The sequence below is a fragment of the Canis lupus genome, chromosome 19 (genome assembly GCF_048164855.1).
Source record: "Canis lupus baileyi chromosome 19, mCanLup2.hap1, whole genome shotgun sequence".
NCBI lineage: Eukaryota > Metazoa > Chordata > Mammalia > Carnivora > Canidae > Canis > Canis lupus.
In genome coordinates, this window is record NC_132856.1 from 28,729,733 (window position 1) to 28,752,070 (window position 22,338).

The 22,338-nt window shown below is 43.1% G+C and overlaps 1 long non-coding RNA gene across 1 annotated transcript; it reads right to left on the minus strand.

The window, feature by feature from the left end:
- Positions 1 to 9,689: 9,689 nt before the first annotated feature.
- On the minus strand, positions 9,690 to 21,354 carry LOC140611301 (uncharacterized). Its single transcript, XR_012012581.1, has 4 exons — positions 20,690 to 21,354; positions 13,803 to 13,955; positions 13,175 to 13,283; positions 9,690 to 10,131 (listed from the first exon to the last, which is right to left on the minus strand). It is a non-coding gene; the product is annotated as an uncharacterized lncRNA (long non-coding RNA).
- Positions 21,355 to 22,338: the final 984 nt, after the last annotated feature.

A 22,338-nucleotide genomic window follows, 5' to 3' on the forward strand; every position in this document is an offset into this window, starting at 1 on the left:
GATACCATTGGTATCTGGTCTAACAGTGCTCATGTATTTTTGCTTAATGTAAGCATTGAACTGGAATTAGAGACATCCCAGGAAGTCCTGAATCTTTGTTTAAGAAATGCCTGCAGCTTTATTAAACAAAACAAATCTTCTGGTCCTAACCACAGACATTCTGGTTCAGTGGATCTGAGGTCAAACTCTGGATTCTGCTTTTTAAATGAGGCTTTGCACATCATTCCAATCCAGCAGGTTTGAGGACCGTACTTCATGGAATTCTGACTTAGCAATTGTTTGTTTCCAAAGCAAACAAAAAACATGTCTCCCAGTCCCACCCACTTCAGGAGAATCTGATAACTGGTCCATTGGTCAGGTTGGAAAGATCTGAGGCTGGGGTTTACAATACAATTTTGGAGGATCTAAGATATATTCATTCACTTTTTCCCAGAAGTGACAGTCTTCACAAATAGAAGTGTAGTTTAACTGATTTTAATTTTTCTGAGATAAAGATAGATATATGGATGATAGATATAGATATAGATATAGATATAGATGGATATATAGACAGATATAGATACAGATATAGATATATCAGGACTACATTGAAGAGGGTGAGCTCATCGTGAAATTCAGTCTAACAATTATGTTTGGATCTGAGAATTGTTACTTTTGGCTCATAACGAATGGCTTTCACACATCAAAATTACCTGGGTAAATAATTTAAAATCCAGAGTCTCTGTCCCTGTCCCTAGAAAGTCTGATTCAGCAGGTGTTCAGCAGGACTAGGAAAACTGCATCTTTCATGTGCTTATGAAGGTAGGGATGGGAGACCAGCCTTGGGAGAAACTGCTCACAGGTGCTCTCAATGTGGGAAATTCATCCTCTGAGAGCCCTTTGTGCTACCTGCAGTCCAGCCTATGTTACAGAGCTTTACTTTGGAAGAATCTTCTTCTCAAATATTCCTCTACCATAGGTGCAGATACTGGTTTGCTTTCAGGCCACAGTCAGAAACAGCAGCCCCTTTGGAAAACCCATACCAGTGTAGCTTCAAAATACAACTAATTTTGTCTGAGAGAGATGTCAAGACAAAAGCCCAAAAGGGAAAGCTTCTCAGAAGATGCAATAGATAAATAATCAGAAACACAGGCTGGAGTGTAGCGGGGAGGGGGGAGGGTTAAGCCCTTAAATGACACAATCCTACCCAGCAGGATAGGAGATGCTTTAAGAGCTTTCTCAGCAAATTACTAGCAGGTACTTGTTTCCCTGCTTGGTTGGTGATGTAGAGATAAAACAGATTATCAAGGTTGACACTCAGCTTTGTGCCGTGAACACACAAGTTAGCAAACAGATGAGACCAGAAGTACCAGAAAGTAAGCCCCAAAACTTGAGGAATTGGGGCAGCTGTCTTAGGCCAGGTTCTCTGGATTTTAAGCAGGCAAAAGTGACTACAGAGTAACTAGAGCGAAAAGGGAAACGGAAAGAGAATTGATTTGCAGGATACTACGTGTCTTACAAGAACCTAAGGGCAGCTCCTTTGTGGGAGCCTGGAACCAGGAGGAGGAAAGCCACCAAGACCTCAGAAGGATTCAGTCCCAAGGTTTCCCAATTTTCCAAGGGAAATCTGTTTCCCAGTCTCCTTGGTCTTCAGCCTTTGCTTTTGCTTTGGGGAGCTCAGGGACATATGTGGCTCCCCACTGCTCCTGAGTCGCCATCCTGCACACTTAGCCCCTTATTCTCAGGGAAAAACTCTGGCCCAGTTTGGATCAGGGACTCTTTCCTTGTCTAATCACTGTTGGAGGGAAGGGGGTGACTCCTCGTGCAAAGGAGGAGGCTGGCAGAGGAAACAGTTTTCAGACAGAGAAAGCCATGGGCTGAGCAGACATCCCAAAATGTATCTCCTGTAAGAACTATCCTGGTAATATCCCAAGGGAAGAACCAGGACTATTTCTAAACAGTCATTTTTGTGCTTACTTATTGAATTGGAGGTGCTTCTCATGGGAAAGTTTCTTTTTTTTTTTTTTTTAATTTTTTTTATTTATTTATGATAGTCACACACAGATAGAGAGAGAGGCAGAGACACAGGCAGAGGGAGAAGCAGGCTCCATGCACCGGGAGCTTTTTTTTTTTTTTTTTTTTTTTTAAATTTTTTTTATTTATTCATGGGAAAGTTTCTACAGCCCCCAAACCCCACGACTCCAGTTGGCCCAGTCTCAGCCAAGCATTGCATTCAAAGAAACACAATCCAGGAAACGAAAAGTATTATAAACCTATACTTAGTTTATCAAATCTGTACTGTCTCTCAAGGAAATACTAAAGGAGAAGGTGAACTCTTCATGTATTAGTGAATATCTTAAAATTCTCTCTCTGTTGTGCTCCCCCTGCCCACTCTCCTGCATGTGGTTGCTAGCTTTTCCCCAAACTGTTCTTCCCTAATTCTCAACTTATACCCCCAAACATACCTAGTGCTCAGATCTTTTCTGTCCCACTTTCCTTTCTCCTTCACCTGCTCCTTAGTCTGTAAATCAGATTAGCCACTCTCTGGTGCTTGGTTTTTAACCTCTTCTTTGCTCACTACTCAGATACCCTCCATACGATGCTGTTTCTGACACTGGGTGAATTTTTTTCCTCCTAAACTGCAGAGAAGACTTCATACCTTGTGTGAATTCCATCCAGCTGGTGGCCTCACACTGGGAAAGAGGAAGGCTCTGGGAAAGTCATTGTATCTGTTCTCATGGTCAAGGCCCATTATTTAGGAAACCTTTGTGGTAGACAAGATCTCAGGTCTGGCCCCTTCTCTGTCTTCAGCCCATTTTGGCTCCCGGAGAAGTCTCAACATGAACATGAACATGAACATGAACATACAAGCCACAACTGCTGGATAGCCCTGCATGATGGGCCTGTGACAGATAAATGCATGAAAGTTCAACCCAATCCATCCTCCTATTAACTATTGAATTCTCTCTCTTGCACTGAGACCTTTGTTCTGGCTGCTGTATCTGTTTAAAACACCCACACTTCTAGCTGTTCTTTTCTACCTGTCTTCATGTGACTGCTTCTCATTTTTCAGTTCTCAATGTACATGGGTTTCCTTCACGATGAAAAAGTTGCTCCCAGAAAGTCGGAAATAGGTACCCCTGCATTGGTCTCCTAGGGGGACCCTGCATGTCCCATACCACCATTTTGTAAGTGTGAGTTTACTCTTCTCCCCTTTACAATCTGAACTCCATGAGGGGTGGGGTCTTGGCTGTCTTTTCAACACTGTTTTTCTGGGGTCTAAAACAATAGAGGCTCAAAAATATTTTAAAGGGGTGTCAAAAGGAAGATTCCTAAAAATCTTGATTCAGTAAATCAAAGGGCCAAGAGAGATTATGGGCTTGGTCTTCTACACCTTTGAGTATCCAGGTTTCCTCTGATACCCCAACTTCCTTCATAGGTGAAGACTTTTTTCCTCTGGATGATGAGTCGCTGCAAGGCAAAATTTCACTCCCATTCCCTATGATCAGGTTTTCATTACTGAATTTTCCCCAAATTGGTGGTGGTTTTTTTTTTTTTTAACTCCAGCTAAGCATAGTATTTTCCAATTTCAAGGAGTAATAGTGCCCTTGGACTCCATAATGAAGCTACCAACGTTTCAAGTACTAGCAACTATAAATGCAAAAACTAAAGTCAAGGGCACATGCCCCTGAATTGTAATCAGATGATTTATGATATAATGAATGAACCATCACTAGGAAGTGAAGGTTTAAGAATAATCAAATCCATACTGATCTGGCAAAATGCTACCCAGGAATAAACTTATATCAGCAAATGGAATAAATTAACATATTTCAACATACTTCTTTCATGGATCTAGTGCTAATTACACCACCATTTTTTATTGGAAAATGTGCCTGAGCAGGCCAGGACAAAATCAGGGCACACTTAATAGATAATGGAAATCTACAGCTGAATTAGAAATAAATGAGATGATACAACACTTAATAAAAGCTCCAATGGCAGAAGAAACACAAAGAAAGAAGTTGATGCTTTCTATCCAGTATCAAAAAGTCAGCCTGTATTATAACTATAATATAGTTATTTCCTATATTCCTTTCATTTCGGAATTATTTCCAGATAAAGAACTCAGGAAAGAAATTGGCCCATTTATTTGTAAAATCTATCCTCTAGGGATCCCTGGGTGGCGCAGCGGTTTAGCGCCTGCCTTTGGCCCAGGGCGCGATCCTGGAGACCCAGGATCGAATCCCACGTCAGGCTCCCAGTGCATGGAGCCTGCTTCTCCCTCTGCCTGTGTCTCTGCCTCTCTCTCTCTCTCACTGTGTGCCTATCATAAATAAGTAAAATTAAAAAAAAAAATCTATCCTCTAAATTTCATCTAACAACTGTGTCAACATTGTTTCTCAATTCTGCACAATAATGAATTGGGGGGGGGGGCGGGTTGTATAAAGAACGGGCATGTCTGAGGCATTTAATGCTCACTGAATGTCCAGTGGAATATTCCCTTCCATTCCCAACCCTCTCGCAACTGGGTAGGATCAAGAAACTGGTGCTGGGCCAAAAAGTGAGGGCAAGTGAGATGTCACTTCCAGACTAAGGTGATGAACCACCCGTATGCGTTCATTTGCCTACCATTGCTCCTTCCAAACCGCAGTGATCTGGATGCCTCAGGATGAGATGCTGAGTAACTGGACAGAAGCAAACTTCCCTGAGTCACTATGTGGAAGAAGCCATGCATAACAAGCTTTGTATAAACAAGAAATACACCTTGGTTGTATTAAACAGTAGAGATTTCAGGGTTAATTTGTTACTATAGGATAACCCAGCCCATTGTGACTACTATGTGGGGGTAAGTCTGAAATGACTTCTCAAGGTTCTTTCTGGTCTGGGTGATCTGGTCCTGTGAGTCCCTGGATGACCATGCGAAGTTCTGAGGGCTGAAAAGGCCAATGCTTTGGATGTAGTTTCTTTTTCTGTGGCTTGATTGGTTTGGTGGGTCGGTTGCTTTGGTGTGGTTAAATTACTCAGTTATTTTAGCCTCCAATCATGAAGGTGGGCTTAGAGAATTAGATTCCACAAGACTGTAAGCTCCAAGCGGGCACATATCTGTACCATTGCATTTATGCATGTTAAGCTCAACCAGTGCCTGCAGAGAGTAGATTTTTGATAAATATTTGTTAGACAAAAGAAATAAAAGAATTAAATAATCAAAATGGCCCATGCAAAGAGAACCCAGATGACATGAAGCCTCCATCAACCTGAGTGCTGCCCTAGAAAGACTGAGGGAAGATTTTCTCCTCCATATAAGAGCAGAGGCTCTGGAGGGAAAGCACTAAGCTTAATTAAATGGATAGCATATTCATTCCTCAGATATTTATTGAGCACCCACTGTGTGCCTTATTCTAGGACTTGGGATAAAACAGTGAATAAGGTAGACAAATTTCCCGTTCCCGTGGAGCTCTCCTTTGCTTTTCCCTCATCTTTTTTTTGAAGTCAAATTTGACCTGCAGAAAGAAAAGTTTTCAATTATCTAGTTATCAGAGTTATCCAGTATAAAAAAGCAAGTCATGGCAGAAGGTCCAATTATCTTCCAAAATGTTAACTCCATAAACCCTATTTCCCTGGAGCTCCCAATTAATAACCAGCCTTCTTTGCTTCACCCTTCACTTCTGGTGCTTTACCTTGGAGATTCCCACCTCCCTATGTCTTTTGAACTGAGCAGTGACCCCTACCCTCCTCCTTGGCCAACTTCATTCTTAGGAGAAACTATTTCCTTCCATGGGCTTCTCTTAATCTACTCGTGAGTCAGTTTCCTGTGGCTTTTCCCTATCAGTGGTTTTGGAGACGGCTTGCTAGGCTGTCCTGTGTTAACCATCTTCAGCCAGGGGCTCAGAGCTATGAGTGTCTTCAAAGGGGTCACTGCATCTCCAGAGACATGCTCCCAGCAGTCCTAACTGAAGCCTGCCCTGAACTGGCCCAAGGACTCAAGAAAAAAGTTTGCTTCTTCCATCTGATCCTCAGAGTGTTGCCCAAGACCACACAGCGTGGTATCTAAGCTGATCGCGGTGCTCAGAGGGGCAGCAGCACAGAGGCACAGCTGCTGACTACCCCTCCCTGCCAGTGCTCTTTCCCCTAACTCCCTTACCACAGCGACACCAGACAGCTGTCAGGTTGCTGGGATGCAAGGAACATCTCCATCATCCATTCCTGCCTTTGTGCCTCCTGCAGCCCCTTGACTGCTTGGCCAGTTTTGAGTGAATCCAAGCTCACCTATGAGATCTGTGTCACCAGAAGCACATTTTCCCCTGAAAGGAGTCTTCTTGACATCATCAGGGCAGTTCTCTTCCTTCTTCCTCATTCCAGCTCTTTGTTTTGCAAATTAATGCCATCCACACAACCCTGTCATTCATTCATTCATTCATTTTAATTTTATTTTTTTCCCCTGTCATTTAAATTTTTTTTTCTTTTTTTTTAGACTGAGGCCAAGAACTCAGCACACAATTCCCAGGCACACCAACCAGGGTGCAAACAAGTTTTCAACCTCGTGTGGCAGTTGAAAATAAAATCTTTAATGTGAACAGTAGCATGCCCTGCAAAGAACCAGCTAGGGAAGAAGTTTGGAATGGAATAGGACCCCAGAGAATAGAAACACTGGATGCGTCCAGGTCTTCATTTGCTCCCTTGGAGGATACCTTGCTTCTGTTTTCTCCTCTGCCCTAAAGATGAGTGAGTGACCCATGAGGGATAGCAAAGAGCCATTCCTGTTAGCTGGGCCACCCAGGTAAAGAACAGGTATAATAACAAATGAAACCACATCCAAAATTTCGAAGAAGCACTGCGGAAGGAGATTTTGTGCTGCCTTCACCTAGGCAAGAGTGTGCCTCCCCTGCAGAGCCCTGTGAACCGAGATCTCAACCAAGAATGTGAGTGGGCTAGACCAACAGGGAAGGGGGAAGGGCAGGGAGGACACAGCCACCTCCAGGCCCCAGCACTAATGGTCCCACAAGTCTGAAATCTGGACAGGATGCATCTCCAAGCATTCTCTGAATGGATCTTTGTCAAAAATTTTGAGGGTATCAAGGGAAAAGCTTCTCGCTAGATTGAGCCAAGTATACCCTTTCATCTGCTCAGATGACTGTGCTAATGAGCAAACTTCTAAGTAGTAGACATGGTTAATTTTTGTATGAGACACACTCAATGGAATGAAATTAAGGGAATTATCCTATCTTTGTGCATGCTTACCAGTTCTATTTTTGAATTTCAATTGGAAACATGATTTTTCTCTTGTCACTCCCTTCTCTGAGACTACGGCATGCGAAAGAAAGCTGCGTTGTAAGTATACCTTCTCTCCCTTGCATTCATCACCTTCCATCACAAAGCACAGAAACTTAGCAGGTAAGTGATCATACATAACACCTGTCTGATAAAGGTGCTGCATTCAGGAGCACGAGGTCCTGGGGCCATAATTGGACTCAGGGCCGGCTGCAATGTGCACTAGAAGAACATTAATAACATGCCCACACGTATGTGCATGTGTAAGGATCCATTTCTTCAGGAACTGTATGTATCTGCCAGGCAGAAAGATTTATTGCACTGGAACAAACCCACCAAAGATATTTATTTAAGGACTTGCCATACAAAAGTTTTATAAAAACACCACTTTCTAGCATTACACACAGAGAAGTTAAATTACTACACTGTACACCTGAAATGAACGTAACATTGTGCATCAACTACACTCAAACTTTTAAATATCACTTTTCTATTTCTTAAAAATAAGCTTTTTGCTAAAATGATATTACAAAAGAACATGTATGTACTACTAACCCCTGTTGCAAATCCTAGATATTGTAAGTGAAATTCCTTTTTTTAGATTTACTTATTTATTTAGAAAGATGCAAAGTGAAAGTGTGCCCATGCTCTCATGCACGTGAGACTCTGAGAATGGAGCCTCAGCTTCCATCTCACAATCCTGAGATCATGACCTGAGCTAATATCAAGAGTTGGACATTCAACCAACTGAGCCACCCAGGCACCTTGGTAAGTTTAAAAGAAGTAAGGGTGTTGTGATATGAAAGAGTGCATTCACCATTCAGCCCTAAAGAGCATCCTAAGAGTTTTTGTTATTAAATTTTTATATTTTGGGCAGCCTGGGTGGCTCAGCGGTTTAGTGCCGCCTTCAGTCCAGGGCATGATCCTGGAGACCTGGGATCAAATCCCACATCGGGCTTCCTGCATGGAGCCTGCTTCTCCCTCTGCCTGTGTCACTGCCTCTCTCTCTCTCTCTCTCTCTCTCTCTCTCTCATAAATAAATAAATAAATAAATAAATAAATAAATAAATAAATAAATAAAATCTTTAAAAATTTTTTGTTTTATATTTTTAGGGGCCCAATTAGCAGAAGGTCTGACCCATACTAAATGCTCAACAAAATATTCTTTCCCAAAATCACATTAAGAACATGTGGGGCACCTGGGTGGCTCAGTGGTTGAGCATCTGCCTTTGGCTCAGGTCATGATCCTGGGGTCCTGGGATCGGGTCCCGAATCAAGCTCCTGGCAGGAAGCCTGCTTCTCCCTCTGCCTATGTCTCTGCCTCTCTCTCTGTGTCTCTTTTGAATAAATAATATTTTTTTTAATAATCTTTTTTTTAAAAAAGAAGAGAAAAAGTTAATTAAAAAAAAATCCGGGGATCCCTGGGTGGCGCAGCGGGTTAGCGCCTGCCTTTGGCCCAGGGCGCAATCCTGGAGACCCGGGATCGAATCCCACATTGGGCTCTCGGTGCATGGAGCCTGCTTCTCCCTCTGCCTGTGTCTCTGCCTCTCTCTCTCTCTCTCTCTCTCTCTGTGACTATCATAAATAAAATAAAATTTTAAAAAAAGATTAAAAAAAAATCCCATGTACTGCCATTGGACTTGGTACCAGACATACTTAAAAGGATATTGCTTCCAACCTTGAGGAGTTCAAGGAATAGACATAAAGGTTTTTCAAAAGAACCAAGTTTGATTTTGAAGGATGTGTAGTTGTTCAGCAGGTAAAGACATTGTGGAAGAGCAGAGGAAACCACAGGGCTCAGCAACATAGAGCAGTATGATGTATTCCAGGAACACTGTGCCATTAGTGTGGTTGGGAGCCTTGGTGCCAGGAGACGACACTGAGGAGATGGATGGGGTGGGTAGTGAAAGGTTTTGGATGCCAGGCAAAAGAGTGAGCTTCATTTTATGGGCAGTGAGGAGCCTTTTAAGGTTCTTAAGTAAGGACATGAAGTGATTCCATTTGTTTTGTAGAACATCTACTCTGGCAGTAGAAGGCAGGGTAGTTCTGGAGTGGAAGGAAGATTGAGTTGAGACAGAGCGATTGTTGCATCAAACGAAGCAAGTTTAACCAGAACAGTGGGCATCAGGAGGGAAGAATTGGGAAGAAAAGCCAGAAAATTTGGTAAGTAAAGGTAGTGTAGTGAAGCCATTGAAGAAGTGCAGTAGGAACCAACTGGAAGATAGTTTTCCTGCTATTGGGATGTTTCTTTCAGTAGCTGTGGCCTTCTGGGAACCTAGGATCCCTTAAATGGGAACTACACACAGATTCACATTCTCCATCGTGGATCTGTCCTTTGCTGACTGTGTGCCCTTGGGCACATTTTTGCTTTCTCTATGTCCCAGTTCGAAAAAAAAAAGGCACAAAACATGAGAGGCAAAGAGATATTCGCATTTACTAAGAGGAGAAAGGGTACAAATGAAGCCCAAGTAGGCTGAGCCGAGGAAAGAAATGCAATGGGTCAGCTGGTTGGCTCTGGTTACTTCTCCTTTCTGTCCTCACTCCTATCAAACTTCTTTGTTTTCAGGTGAAAATCATCACCCAGCTTCCCAGCCTGGCGGATGGCTCTGTTGGGGGATGTACAGGAGGTGTAGGAGGAGAAGAGAGGGTTCCTTCAGATATGCTGGTTGAACTGCAGGTGGGCAGGCCCCTGTTTATTTTCCCAGTGGAACACCACGTAGTTTACACTCAGTCTCTTCCAACCAAAATGATTGAGGAAATAATGATTACCAAGTAATCTAGCCTTTGGATCTAATCCATATGGCATCCCATTTGTGAGCCTCGGGGAGATGCAATGTTGGCCAGTGTTGGTTGATGGGAATGCAAACTGGTGCAGTCACTCTGGAAAACAGTATGAAGTTTCTTCAAAAAGTTAAAAATAGAACTACCTCATGATCCAGCAATGGCACTACTAGGTATTTACCTAAATAATACAAAAATATTATTCAAAGGGATACACACACTCCAATGTTTATAGCATTATTTACAATAGCCAAATTATAGAAACAGCCCTAGTGCCCATTGAATGATAAATGGATGAGGAAGAGGTGGTGTATATTTATATATTTATATACCATGGGATGTTACTCAGCCACAAAAAAGAATGAAATCTTGCATTTGCCACAACACAGATGGAGCTAGTGTATTATGCTAAGCAAAATAAGTCAGTCGGAGAAAGACAACATAGGATTTCATTCATATGTGGAATTGAAGAAACACAAAACAAATGAGCAAAGGGGAACAAAAGAGAGAGGAAAACCAAGAAATAGACTCTTAACTGTAGAGAACAGCCCGATGGTTAGCAGAGGGGAGGTGCATGGGGGGATGGATAACATTGGTGAAGGGGATTAAGGAGTGCACTTGTCATGATGAGCACCGGTCATTGTATGGAAGCGTGGAATCACTATATTGTGCACATGAAGCTAAAATTACACTGTACGTTAACTAACTGAAATTTAAATAAAAACTTAAAAAGACACACAGAGTTGGCCAGTGCTGGAGGCCAGTTCATATTTATGCCATTTCCAGACAGCACCTTTTGATTGACATTTGGCAAGTACATGAGAAAGTTTCCTTTCTTAAAAACTGTTTTTGGGGCAGCCCCGGTGGCTCAGCAGTTTAGCGCCACCTTCAGCGCAGGGCGGGATCCTGGAGTCTCGGGATCGAGTCCCACATCGGGCTCCCTGCATGGAGCCTGCTTCTCCCTCTGCCTAAGTCTCTGCCTCTCTCTCTCTCTCTCTCTCTCTCTCTCTCTCTCTATCTCTCATGAATAAATAAATAAAATCCTTTAAAAAAACTGTTTTGATTTCCAACACCGCGATGTCTAATGCCTACAAGTCTTTCAATAATTATTGAAACTCATATTTAGTTTGGGACCTGTTAGAATGTCAGAGCTTTTGGAATTTGTCTTCCTGAGCAATGGGGTTAGACTATATCCCTGAGAGTGAGGCCAGGGTGGCGCTTCCCCTCAAGGCAATGGAATTCCCATTGCCAATTGACTTGGCCATAAGTCACTTTGGGAGAAGGGAGGATTTCCTTTATAGTAAAGATAGATGTCAGTTAGGCCAAGATTTGAGGAATGGAGAGATCCCAAGCATGGATGCACTCTCTGTCCATGTCAGAAGTGGGCAGGCATGGCCCACAACATCAGGATTCTCCAGGAATAAAATATGTATGGTACCCCTGAAGTTATGTAGCAAGGTGGCCCCTTCACCGCTCAGATGAAGAACTGACTTATTTGGAGAGCCTGGGACAGGTTTGGGCTTGTGCATAAGTTGAGAGAGCATATTGCCACCTTTGGGGTAAGGTGGCAGAGAAGAAGCCCTATTTTCCCCACTGCTATAATCAGAGAGCAGAGCATTGGCGCTAGGAGCAGCAATGGCCCCTGGGACACAAGGTCAGCACATAGCAAGTGCTAGCTTTGGGGCACAGGTTGCTGGCTTCTGGGGCAGTGAGTGAAGTAGTCATTGCATCCTTCAGTTTCATGGGACAAGTATCATCTTTGAGCAACCAGGCATTTGGATGTGATTAATTATTATGCTTCTTAGACACGTGGGGTGAAGGAGGGAGACAGGCCCATCTGAGCAGCCAGGGTTATGGAGTCATTGTACTTGGGAGCATCACTGTGGGGTGATAATTCTTGTTCTTCATGCTGGAGAGTTAACACCCCAGGTTTCTGTGATTCCTTATAGCCCAAGGAGGGGGAAAAGGTGACTAAATGACTAGATTATGTTTATCTGTGAAAACAAAACAAAACAAAACTGGGGAGTTTTAGGAAGATTTGGATTCTAGTTATGCTGGACACTGTGGATGGCTGAACTTTAACCTCCCAAAGGTAAATCCAAGTCTCAGCCCGAGGACCTGTGAATGTGACCATAACAGAGGGTCTTTGCTCTGTAATTAAGTTAGGGATTTCCAGATGAGGTCTCCCAAGATGTAAGGCTGGCCCTATAGCCAATGACTGTTGTTCATATAAGAGGAAGGAAAGAGGGGGGCACGTGAGGAGACATGCAGAGGACAGTGTGAAAGCGAGGTGGAGACTTCCACAGTGACCTCGAGCCAAGGGATGCCAAGAGCTACTAGAAGCTGGAAGAGGCCAGGAAGGATTCTGCTGGAGAGCCTTTGGAGGGAGCGTGGCCCTGCCAACACCTTCCTTTTGGACATCTGGTCTCCAGAACATGAGAGAAAAAAATTTCTGTTGTTTTAAGCCATGAGGTTTGTGGTAATTTGGTTTGAGTTTTGTTTTGTTTTGGGGGCTGGGGGGGGTGTCTTTTTAAAATTTTAATTCCAGTATAGTTAACATACAGTGTCAACATTAGTTTCAGGTGTACAACATAGTGATTCGACAATTCTATACATTACTCAGGGCTCATAGGTTTGCAGTAACTTGTGACAGCAGCCCTAAAAAAAAATAATGCAGGCATATTCAGCATTTGTTGGTATTAAGTGAAAACCAAGTCAAGATGTGGTGCCTCGTGCTCTACCGGGAGTTTCTGAAAACCTGGCTGGGAACGTGTGACTGATTAAGTGTTCTCAGGCAGCGCTTCTTAAACTGAGCATGCATCAGAATCACCTGGAAGTCTTAAAACACATTGCTGAGCCCTACCCCAGAGTTTCTGATCCAGGAAATCTGGGGTGGGCCAAAGAATCTGAATTTCTGACGAGTTGCCAGGTGATGATGATGATGCGAGTTTGAGCCACGCTCTGAGAACCGCTGAGCTTCAGTTCACAGCTCCTTCCTCCCCAGTAGGGAAATGGGGCTTCTGATTTCAGAAACTAGTGGAAATTTTTTACCTACTCAGGGTAACATTGGTGAATTTTTTTTAATTTGTTGTGATTTACAGGGGTTCCAACTTATAAATCAAACAACTGGGAGCAGTATCACCTCTTTTCTTAGTCGACCCCTTGCCATTATCCTCTGAGCGTAGACAAGGCTGTGGATTAACGTGCTGCTCTGTAGGCAGCCCTTCTGCGGTCCTTCTGAGATTGTGGATCTGTGCAGGAATTGCAAACTTGGTTAGAACTGCAGGATCATTTAACACCTGGACCCTTGTACACAACTTCACACCCACCCATCCCAGCCTCTTAAGGCACCTGCTGCTCTGCCAGTGAGACCACAGGGCTTTAAACAGCTCCACGGCTGACTTGGCCAGATAACACCTCCCTCTGGGCTTGGCCCAAAGCCACTTGCCTCTTGCTTTCTGCCCTGACTCTTCTCTGACTTTTCACCCCCTCCACCCAAAGCGTATAATGAGAGAAGTTAACATCCATCAGGCCATTCTTGACATTGAGGAATTGAGTGGAAGTGTCAATTCCCCTTTTCAATTCCTAGGTGGACAATTCTGGCTTCTGGGTCATAAGATTTCTCAAAAAGTCCTGTGGGATTTTTTTTTTATTATTATTGTTCATAGAGCTTTCCAACTAAATTATTCTTAGAATAGATTTTCACTACTTTCTTGTTGATCCCTCCACCCCTCACTCCTCCCTGGGATCACTTCCCAAAGAAGACCTACCTGCACCCAAGCCTTTGTCTCACTATTTAGAGAACCCATGTGTAGATCCAGACTGCAGTCCCCTTCTTCCTTTCCCACCTTCTGGAGATTGATGCAAGTCCAGAGATACGGGTGGGGGTTGTTGTTCTCTTTGACACTGAGAAATGAAGTTCCCTGCAAGTGGATCAGAGAAGTGGGCTACAGGAGCTGAAATACCCCCAGTTTGCCACCCTCCTGGGAGAAAGACCTTACACCTCACAGCTTTCATCAGAGAGAGGCCCTTTATTGGCTCAGACAGATACCAAAGACTTGGAGTTCATTTGCACTCACAAGTTCCTATATTCCAAAGGGAGGCCCTATGGTCTGTTTTAACTTAATACCATGCAAACGCTTTGGCTTCTTTAAGCCTTTCAAACTCTTAAAGCTGTATGATAAACGAGTCTAGTGGTTCCCCAAAACTGCTTTGTGGACTGCTTTGAAATCAGCTGGGGAGTTGTGGGTTTTTTTAAAATCGTAGTAAGATATACATAACATAAAATTTACCATTTTGAGGGTCCCTGAATGACTCAGTTGTGTCTGACTCTCGGTTTCAGTTCTGACCATGATCTCCAAGTTGTGAGATCAAGCTCTGCGATGGGCTCTGCACTCACTGGGGGAGTCTGCTTGAGATTCGCCCTCTCCATCTGCTCCTCATGCTCGCTCTCCCTCACTCTCATATAAATAAACAAAAAGTCTAGGGGTGCCTGGGTGGCTCAGTGGTTGAGTGCCTGCCTTTGGCTCAGGTCATGATCCAGGGGTCCTGGGATCGAGTCCCATGTCAGGCTCCCTGCAGGGAGCCTGCTTCTCCCTCTGCCTGTGTCTCTGCCTCTCTGTGTGTCTCTCAGGAATAAATAGAATCTAGAAAGAAAGAAAAGAAAAGAAAAGAAAAGAAAAGAAAAGAAAAGAAAAGAAAAGAAAAGAAAAGAAAAGAAAGAAAAGAAAAGAAAAGAAAAGAAAGAGAGAAAGAAAGAGAGAAAGAAGAAAGAGAAAGAAAGAAAGAAAGAAAGAAAGAAAGAAAGAAAGAAAGAAAGAAAGAAGAAAGAAAGAAAGAAAAAAAAAAGGAAGGAAGAAAGAAGGAAGAAAGAAGGAAGAAAAAGGAATAAGAGGAAGGAAGGAAGGAAGGAAGGAAGGAAGGAAGGAAGGAAGGAAGGAAGAAGGAAGGAGCTTTTGGTTATTTCCATAGCTTGGCTGTAGTAAATAATACTGCAGTGAACATTGGGGTGTATATATCTTTTTGGCTTAGTATTTTTGTTTTCCTTGGATAAATACCCAGAAGTGGAATTGTTGGATTATATGATAGTTTTATTTTTAATTTTTTTGAGGAAACTCAGTACTGTTCGTCATCGTGGCTTCACCAAATTACATTCCTTCCAACCATGCCCAAAGGTTCTCTTTTCTCCACACCCCTGCCAACACGTACTGTCTTTTTGATACTAGTCCTTCTGACTGCCGTGGGGTGATATCTCATTGTGGTTTTGCTTTGCATTTCCCTGATTACTGATGTTGAGCACCTTTTCATGTACCGGTGAGCCATCTGTACGTCTTATTTAGAAAAAATCCTCTGCCCATTTTTATTTATTTATTTTTATTTTTTTATTTTTTTAAGATTTTATTTATTTATTTATTCATGAAAGACTGGGAGACAGAGAGCGCCAGAGACAAAGGCAGAGGGAGAAGCAGGCTCCATGCACCGGTAGCCTGATGTGGGATTCGATCCCGGGTCTCCAGGATCGCGCCCTGGGCCAAAGGCAGGCGCCAAACCGCTGCGCCACCCAGGGATCCTCTGCCCATTTTTAAATCAGTTTTTCTGCTGTTGAGTTGTGTGAATTCTTTGTATGTTTTGGATATTAGCCCCTTATCAGATACGATTTGCAATGATTTTCTCCCGTTCAATAGGCTGTCTTTTCATTTGGTTGATGGTTTCTTTTTTAGTTTGATCCCACTTGTTTACTTTCACTTTTGTTTCTTTTGTTTTGGGTGAGAAATTTATTTTTATAATTCCCCAAAATGTTAATGCAGTCTTTGCACACTTCTAATAAATGGAACTTCATGCTTTCTGGGGAAGCCCATTCCATTTGGACACCGTTTTTAGTAACTTGTCTCCTAATCGAAATTCATGTAAATAACAGCCATCGACCCAGTGCATGGCATCCAGATTTCCTTTGCCTGAAGTACCCCATTCTCTCCCCTCTGCTTACCTGGCTCCTTCACACTCTACCTCTTCCTCCTGTAGGCTGGCTCAGACATCCCTATCTGAATTTAGTGAACCCCTTCTCTGCTCCTGTAGCATCTTAATCTTACTCTGTCATAGCATTTCCACATGTGTTATCATTTCCTGTTTACTTGTCTGTCTCTGCTCCTACACTGCATTTTTTAAAAGCTCACAGCTGTCTACGACACAGTTTCCTGCAGTCCCCCCGAACCCCACTGCCCACTGTTCCGTGTGCTACATAGGCTCAGAACAAATAGAGGTTGAGGCATTTGTGGAAAAGCACAAATTATGCCCTGGATGCACACGAAACCACTCTGGGGATTCTTTAGTATGAAATAAGTATGCTTGCTAACATTAAGAGTTCCTCAATCAGCAAGAAGGAAAGATGATTGAATAAAATTTGCACTGTCTTCAAATCAGGTGATGGAATCTTAAAGCAATGAGCAATACCATCTGTAGGTACAGGCTGCTGGGGAGGCTGCCTAATTTCTTTCTCCACTGTTTTCCCTCGAATAGACTTCTTGCAAGCACATGCATTTGCTCAAGCTGGACTTTCTCTGTGCTAAAGAAAAATAAAGCACCTTAGGGTGTATTTAAACAACCACAGTTATATTTTTACTTGTGCATTTTACCTACAGCATTGGAAAAAGTAATTTTGTCCCAATTAGGATAGGTCTTTTCAACTGCTGACACATGTTTATAGAGCATCTGGATATAATCTGTTTAGCATCTGGTGTAAGGCTGTGAGATACTATCTCCTGAGGTCTCCCATGGAGAAGGAAAGGCATAAACTTGCACTCATTTGGACCATCCTAGTGTTGACATCTGCTGTTGGGTCAAGGCATCTGGGCCTCCCATCTTCTGCCATTTTGCCAAAGTTCATGAGGACAGAGTGTCACCCTAAACTCTCAAGGTCCTGCATTAATTGGAGCAGAAAACCAATGTCAGCCTCTGGCTGGTATAAGAATTTTAACATTCTTTTTCCTCTGCGCACGTTAGGTCCAGCACGGAATGGATCACACACATCTAAAAAAGCAGAAGTATCAATAATGGCTAGGTCTCTCCTTGCCCCAGCTGTAGATGTTGCCAGCTTTTTGGTTTATGTGTTCCCCACTCATGTTCAATTTGTGTCCTCAGATAAGGATGCATGCTATATTCCGTGAGAGTTCCCTGCCTGGTTTTTTGGTGTTTTGTTTTTGTTTTTGTTTTTGTTTTCTCTCTCTCTCTCTCTCTCTCAGCTTTGAGGCAGAGGCTTAAAGGAAAATGGTCTCATGAAGTTGTGTTTTGTTTTATTTTCTTATGTTCAGTTTTTGTTTTAGATTGAAGCAAATAGAAAAATCGGGGGGGGGGCATCCTCTCCTTGCAATGCTTATTTATTGAGATTTGATTGATACATTTAACTGAATTCGGGATGTGTGAGCAGCCACTTGGTATCCATCACCCAGCCTACTAGGAAGGATGAGAAAAGCTATTCTGTATAAGGAGGAAGGGGAAGGTGCTCTTAGGTGTTGATGAATGGCTAATTGTGCAGGATCTGATTTAATCCTATATTCGTAACTTTGTGTGATGGGTTTGGAGAGAGAGGATGGCTTGTAAATATTGGGCTGAGTCTCACATACCCTTTACCTAATTAAGTCCTGAAGGGCCAAACAAACACTTTGACTTATAATAAAGACTCAGGCAACAGATATTTACTGAATATCCTTAATCTATCAGCACATGTACAGAAGGAAATAGGTCCAACATGTCCCCTTGTCCTTACAACAGAGGGTCTAGCAGGGAATATTGGTCATCATTGGTGGCTACACACATCAACATGGTGTCCCCGACTTTGGAGAAGTCATAAGTGAGCATATAGCCCAAGAAGAAGGGAGATGGGGAAGTGTTCCGCCTGAGGTAATGAGGATGCCTCCCTGTGGATGTGGCATTTCACCTGATGCTTAGAGGCATCAGTCAGTTGGGGAAGGAGAGTTCAAGAATGGGGAACAATATACACAAAGCTGGGAAAGCACCAGACTCATTCAAGGAACTGAAAAAATGTCAGTGCAGGGTGAACAGAGAACAAGAAGGTAGAAGATGAGACTAGGGGGGTGGGAGAGAGGAAAGCAGTGGTGCCAAGTCACATAGGCATTTTAGCCTTAAATGGCTATGGTCTTCTTCAAAGGATAAAGTAAGCCATTAAAGGTGTTGAAATTGGAAAGTACCTATAATCCAAATTAGAAACAATGGTTGTTTGGAGAATGAGTTCTATGAACAATAGTAAAAGCTGGAGAACAAGACTGTAAGCATGGAAGAATGCTAATAACCCACTTAATAAACTTTTTTCCACCTTCTACAATAGAACTCTGATTTTATTCTAATTGGTGGTATGATTATATCTCCCTAACTCATTCAAGCTAGGATTGAACAATGAGATGTAAGTAAAGCAAGTGAAGTTTTTAGTTAAGTCAGTTCCTCTCAAAGAACTTTCAGAAGCCTTATCTAAGAGGAGGCCTTTTTGCATTTCACCTCCTTCTCCTACCCTGTTGCCTAGAATGCAGATATGATGGCTAGAGTTTCAGCAGCCATTATGGATCATGATATGATCAACTTTGATGATAACTTGCACTATGGAAGTGATAGAGGGGATGGAATAATGGGAGAGTGGGAAGAGGAGGGCATGTTTAGACATGCTTCTCATAAGAGATGTTGCTTGTAGTGAAAAGCCGAGACACCTGCACCCCAATATTTATAGCAGTAATATCCACAGTGGCCAAACTGTGGAAGGAGCTTCAGTGTCCATCGAAAGATGAATAGATAAAGAAGCTGTGGTCTATGTATACAATGGAATATTACTCAGCCATTAGAAACGACAAATACCCACCGTTTGCTTTGACGTGGATGGAACTGGAGGGTATTATCCTGGTGAAGTAAGTAAATCGGAGAAGGACAAACATATGGTTTCACTCATATGGGGAATATAAAAAATAGTGAAAGAGATTACAGGGAACAGGAGAGAAAAATGAGTGGTTAAAATCAGAGAGGGTGACAAAACATGAAAGACCCCTAACTCTGGGAAATGAACAAGGGGTAGTGGAAGGAAACATGGACGGGGGGATGAGGTGACTGGGTGACAGGTACTGAGGTGGGCACTTGATGGGATGACCACTGGGTGTTATATGTTGGCAAATCAAACTCCAATAAAAAATATACAAAAAAAAAAAAGAGATGTTGCTTGCATAGCATTTTGAAGGACTAAATGATTTAAGAAACATTGGGGTAGCTATAAACATTTCTTGTTATTTTTAGAAGTTCAGTTTTGTGTTTATTTCAACATGTGTGAAGGATAAGGCCAGGGGTTGAAAATGGTAGCTCATGGTCATGTCAGCCCTGTGATATATTCTCTTTGGATGTTTGGCTTAAAAAAATTTTTAATACCTTGTTAATATTTAAAACTTAGGAGCATTCATATAATAACCTGGCTTGGAGGGAATTCTCTGGAATTCCCCACATTACCACCCTGTTTGTGCAAGGCAAGAGAATTAGCTAAGTAGTGATTGCCCTATTCACCTGTAGTCCCCGTTGGCCCACTCACTGCTGACCTTCCCCACCTGGTCCTGCATGCACTTGAGTTTGCAGCCCTAAACCAGGGTTCCCTGCCATCATGAGCATTAGGAGGCCCCCTATGCTGACCCTCTCTGATGGCAAGGAGGGAGGCACCAAGTGTTAAATGCGTTGGAGAATGCAATGCAGATGAATTAGGATTGCTACCCTGTTGTGTGCAGTCTTAGGTGGCAGACGAGGCCAGGATACACAGAAGTCAGACTAGCGAGGCTGTGTGGGCTAAGCTGTAAAGGTTTGAACATTTTCTGGAAAATGATGGAGAACCATGGAGGATTTCGACATGAGAGCCCCATAATCAGGTTAAATTTTCAAGTCTCCATGTTGAAAGCTGAATGAAGAATGGATTGGATGAGACCGTGTTGTGTTGTAAATGAGTATAATTACCATTTTGTGTAGAGGTTACTAGCTTGTACATTTATTTGACTTTCATAACACTTCAGGAGTCAGGTCGTATGTATAGTTATTTTAAATACCAGAAAGCTGAGGCTCAGAGAGAAACAAAAATTGCCCAAAGTCCTATACAAAGTGACAGAACCATGACTTCCAAGACCAAAGCCCAGGTGATTTTTGCTCCTGGACCTCATTTGTAAGACAAAAGATGAAAATCTGATGTATTTCAGTAATGAGTTAGCAATAAAAAAGAAATATTATAAAAATTGAGATGATGAAATAGGCCTATTTCATGATCTTGAAGCCTACTTTTCTTCCTTTCCATTCTATTAAATCAAAGTGTCACCATAATAGTCTTGGTGGCCTTTCATTTGTCCTTTGTCTATATGTGTCACTTTCTAAAGACCCTCCCATCCACTCTAGTTCCCTTGGCTTCCCATTCTCTCTCTCTCTACTTCTTCCTTTTCTGTATAGGCCTGTTCTAGCAGTGGGCTCTGATTCACATTCAAATCTAGAAGTTTCTCTGGAGTTCCTCGTCTCCCCATTGCAGCTACCAACATGTCGGAGCTCTATGTTACTGGCCCCATGCCCACGCCCCATGTACTCACGTTACCCACCCCCAGAGCCCACACAGATCTAGGACTCTGTGAGCTGGGAGACACACCTTGAGAGGTCACTCCGGTTGTCTGGGCTGGCTGAGGTAAGCAGGAGAGTCAGAACCACCCAGGTGGCCCTGACCTCCAGGAAAGGGTGTTTCACAGCTGCCCGGGGCATCCTGTTGCAGGATCTGTCCACACTGGTGCTCAGAAAGTTTTCTCAGTCATTCACCTAAGTCATACCATGCATATTTGGCAAGGACAGTGGCCATTCATGCCGGCTTCTCCCTGTCTTCACTTCTTTTCCAGAAATGAAAAGCTTGGCCTTCCCCAGCCATACACACCCTCCACTCTGCTCCTCCAGGGAATGAGAAATTTGGCTCAGGAATCAACTCAGGGCTCCCAGCTTGAGCTGGCCATCTGGCATGACTGCTGCTTCCAAATTATGTTCACATCCATGGATAACCAAGTGGATTATCTCCAAGAATCATCTCAGTGAGAAGAGAGGAGGCGGAGAAAATATCACGTTCATTTGCTTGCTCAGAAAAGACCACGGACATCAGCTCTTTGCCCTTGCTGGCAATACCACTTGGTTGCTGCTCTGTAATGCAAAGCCTAAATCAGACTTATTAGTGTGGAACTAAAAGGCCCGGGAGGGCAGCCAGAGTTTCCAGAACTGGCATTCACTGTAGTCTGGCACAGCCATGGAACTGACAGGCCCCAGCTTGGGAAAGGTCAGTAAGGGCTTAGGGCACCCCAAATGCTCACTAACCCATTAACCACCACAGCTATAATTAAGATACATGTCCTTCCATTGCTGGATGTCATCTGCTTGTTGACAAGTGGCTCAGAGAATGGAGAGTAATGTTTAATAATTTTCCCCAGCAAAATATTGTCAGGGAGGCAAATCTGGGAGAAGGACCATGTCTAGGTGGCCTCTCTTACACGAGTAATAGATCAATGTCAAGGTCTATAAAGAATCCCTACTCATAATCTCAAAAGTAGCAGCCTTCCTTTACTTTTGCTTAAATCACTGGTTTTCAGTCAGGTACCATCTGCCCCACCTCCAGGGACCATTTGGCAATGTGTGACATTTGGTTATCAGAACTGGGGGCAGGGAAGGGATGCTACTGGTATTTAGTGGGTAGAGGCCAAGAATGCTGCTAAACATCCTACAATGCAAGGGACAGACACCACAGGAAAAAAAAAAAATCACAACTATCAATAGTGCTGGTGTCAAGAAATCTTGCATAAATCAACATGATTGCTACTCCAAGTCTCCCATTCTGGGGCTAGATGATTAATGTCAGTTCCGACTGGGGTTTTAACCCAGGGCTGTACCATAGTTCTGGGGGCTTGTCCTGAGCTGAGGTTGGGTAGGGGGTAATATGCTTAGAAAGGGGAATCTTTAGGGAAACAGCACAAGGGCCAACCTGCTATACCCTGATGTTCAGCCCCTGTTCCTTGAAGTCTTCCCTTCTCTGCCAGATAGTTAAATGGCTCCAGAATCTGTAGGCTTTTCCCTTCTGCCCCTAGCTTAGGAATAACACTTGATCTAGCCTCTTCCCCTGCATGTTCTTCCACTCTGTCTCCTCTTGGAAATCTTGCTTCCTCCTGGCACTGAGGAAATTTCCCAAATTCTGTATAGGACAAGAAACCTCCCAGGCCCCTTCCACTGTCTTCTTTGGCATCTCGTTCCTGTAAACTCCTTGCTTAA